Source organism: Lathyrus oleraceus, chromosome 4, assembly GCF_024323335.1.
Source record: "Lathyrus oleraceus cultivar Zhongwan6 chromosome 4, CAAS_Psat_ZW6_1.0, whole genome shotgun sequence".
NCBI lineage: Eukaryota > Viridiplantae > Streptophyta > Magnoliopsida > Fabales > Fabaceae > Lathyrus > Lathyrus oleraceus.
This window is the reverse complement of record NC_066582.1, coordinates 348,699,699-348,703,384: the sequence shown is the minus strand read 5'-3', so window position 1 is coordinate 348,703,384 and position 3,686 is coordinate 348,699,699. Positions and strand designations below refer to the sequence as shown.

Sequence of the window (3,686 nt, the reverse complement as noted above, 5' to 3'; positions counted from 1 at the left end):
TCCTTTTTCCCTTTTCCTTCCCGTTTTCCAGTTAGCCATAGTAGTAGTTTCCTACACTGGGGAACTACTACACTTTATTTAATTTTAGTAAGTAATTTGTATTGAAGAAGCAAAGCCTACCGACTTGTGGAGGACTGCTCAAGTACTCCAAGAATCGTTATACTCTGTTACTTCGATCTCCAGGTTTTTATTGAATTATTATTATTATTGCCCAATTATTATTATAATTATGTTTTCCGTAATGTTGATCTATTTATGCTCTGTATTTGCCTTATTTAACATGTCCGGCTAAATTACCGGTATCGGTATGTAGCAATTTACTTTGATGGGATTTAATAATAATCGGTGAAACCCTTTTTCTCAAACGATCTTTTAGGCTGAAGTTTTTAATTTAAATTTAATTAACTTTTTCATAAAAGCGTGAGAAGCTATTTAATACGATTTTGCCACGAGAGTGGGAAATTAACTAAGGTAATAACCAACAATCGCGAGAGCGTGAGGCTCAAGCTGGATAGTAAAAATTAGGCATTGAGTTTAAACACAGCGAGAGCACTTTAAAAGAAATTAGAACTTATTTATTTTCAAAAAGTAATTTTAACTTCAAATGGGACAGCGAGAGCGTACATTCTGACTTAAAGCTATAGGCCGAATCAACAATCACGAGAGTGTGAGATAAAGCTTTTTAAATAAATGTTTTCTACTGAGAGATATTTGGCATTTAAACTATTCACCGGTGACTTATCGAATCCCTAACAATTAATGCGCTGCATACTGATTCCTTCCATTAATTCTTTCTTAAAACTAACATTCCCTTAGAATTACTATTTTACCCCCGAACTTCTACTAATCAATTCCCTTAGCTAAACATAGTGACGTTAGTAACACTAGTTTGACCATAGGTCCCTGTGGGATCGATATCTTTTAAAACTAAAGCGACTGGACTGTGCACTTGCAGTCAAGTACCCCGACATACTATATTTTATATATAGTCAGATCAAGCATCAAGTTTTTGGCGTCGTTGCCGGGGACCGGTTTTAGTCGAATAATGCGATTCTTTCGTTGCACGGTATAGACTAAGGTAAAAATAAAAACTAATCTTCTCTCCCTTCTTTCCCTGATTGTATGCCAAGTACTCGCTCACAAGGCGATAACTTAGCACCACCAATCCCTGAATTAGAGCGTTTCTTATACGTGAGACATCGAATACACGAATATCAACAATAGTACGGTATTCCCGATATCTTCTCTCCTCCTAAACCAGAAGAAAAACCAAACATGGCTGAAGAAGGACCACAAAATCGTCCTCTTAAATTCTATGCTACCCCGTCTCAACAAGAACCTCACAACAACATTGCTGCCCCCGCTATCAATCGAAAAGATTTCGAGCTGAAACCCTCACTATTATCAACCGTCCAACAACATCAATTTGCTGGAAATCCTACGGACGATCCTAATGAACACCTGACTAAGTTCATGCAGTACGCAGATATTGTAAAGGCGAATGGTGTATCTCAAGATGCGATAAGACTGTGCCTTTTTCCTTTCTCACTAAGAGACAGAGCTTGGGCTTGGTTGCAATCCTTGCCATCCAACTCCGTTATGACATAGGAAGAACTGAAGAACGTCTTCTTATCCCGATACTTTCCGCCGAGCAAAACTGCTATGCTGAGAGCTCAAATCAATGGATTTCGACAAAAATATGTGGAATCTCTACGAAGCGTGGGAGAGATACAAGGACATGATGAGGATATGTCCACATCACGGCGGACCGAAGGTCTTGTCAAACACAAAAATATAATTAATGAATTCTTTTCTCATCCCCCCATTCTATTTGTTTGTAAACATCACTTTGTACAAAATACATATGCACACAAAAAGGGCTCCCTAGGAGTACCTAGGACACTTTGGGTGCTAACACCTTCCCTCTGTGTAACCAACTCCCTTACCTGTGATCTTTGATTTTTATTAGTTTTTATTTGAAAACTTCTTACTAATTTGGTTTTGTTTGTACTTTTTCCCTTTTCCCTTGGAAACAATAAAAGCACGGTGGCGACTCTTGTTAATTGATCTCTAGCTTGTCAATAGCTTGATGATCATGAATTTCCCGCTACAATGATGCAATCTGATCCAAAGTTCAATGTACTTCATGCTAAAATCATGTTAGAAGCTCATGAAAATGTATGTGAAAATTGGAACTTGAAATTACCCAAATGGTGCTTTAACTTACACCCATGCACAAGTCCCTGAATTTTGATTCAAATGAGATGATCTTGGATTTTTTAAAAAGGTGAGATCAAGGGGAACAACTTTCATGTTGAACACTTTTCAATTTTAAGCTTGGATCATGATAAATTTTGAGGTGGAAGTTTAAGAAATCAAACATATTTGAAAATTTTCTAAGTCCCAAGTCAAATGTTCACTTCTTCCATCTTGAATAACTTTTTCTATGGACTTCAACTGAGAAAAGTTACTTCATCGAAGTTGTATCTCTTTCAAACCTATTCAATTTTGTCACAAATTTTACCTCATTTGGATTGGGCATGGAGGAGTTATGCATTTTAGAAGTTGAGGAAAATCACTTGTTCATTGGCATTGGCCCAAAATGACCTATAATCTTTCCTCTTGGCACATGCATTTTCAAGTTGAATTTGCACTTCCTACAAACATAAAAGTATAAGTACACATCTTGAATTTTATCATTCATTTTGAATGGCTTTCATCTCATAAATATTGAGCAAGTTATGGTCTTAGAAAGTTGACCTCCAAACTAGGGTTCAGACAAAATGACCTATAATATTTCACCATAAGAAATGATTTTCCAAGCAAAACTAGCTCTAGACTTCAACATGAACGTTGTTTGGAATGTCATTTTGAGTAACGTTTCTCTTAGAATCATTTTCATATGACAAAAATTGTAGGAGATAGGGTCTAGGGAACCCCAGTTTTGACTAGTTGACTTTCTCTGGTCAACCACCATGAACCAACTTGCTAGCTTGACATTTTCTTGACGTTTGGGACTCATGGAGGATCATATATGCATAAGATGATGTAATGTGAAGTATCCCTTGAGATATTTAATCAATTGTTGAAGAAAATTATTGAAGAAGTCACACAAGATACCCAGATGAATTAGGGTTTTCAAGGTAAACAAACTCCAAACTCTTGATGATTTCTTGATCAAAATAGCATGTGAAGATCATGGGGATCCATATATGATAATTATAGCCAATGTGATCGATATCCTGATTGAGCTCCTTGCATTGAGGGTCTCAAACCCTAGATATGAGCTTGATAGGGCACATGTGAACATACATACTACCTACAAAAGCAACAAACTATAGATTGACATATTTTTGGTATTTTGGTTAGTAAATAAAGAAAAAAAAAGTATGATACAATCTAAAGTGCTTGGTGACCTCTCCCAATACAAAACCTAATGAATGGGGGGTAAAGAGGATGCCAAGGTGTGATCCCAATGCTAATGCATATGATGAGATATCATGAGGGATCTTAGGGGAAAGATTGGGGACTTACAGCTGCCCCTATTTAAGGACGTTCTAGATGAGGAAATGAAGGTTAAAATCTTCATATCAACTCAGTAGAATGGACTTAAATAACAACAATAGAAACAAATTTTGGTCCCTAAGAGACCTTATGATGCATATGCTATGAAATGTTAAAAAGTA

General features: G+C 36.5%; 1 non-coding gene across 1 annotated transcript; it reads right to left on the bottom strand.

The window, feature by feature from the left end:
- Positions 1-1,662: 1,662 nt before the first annotated feature.
- LOC127077365 (small nucleolar RNA R71) lies at positions 1,663-1,767 on the bottom strand. Its single transcript, XR_007787192.1, has one exon. It is a non-coding gene; the product is annotated as a small nucleolar RNA R71 (small nucleolar RNA).
- Between the last annotated feature and the right edge of the window lie 1,919 nt (positions 1,768-3,686).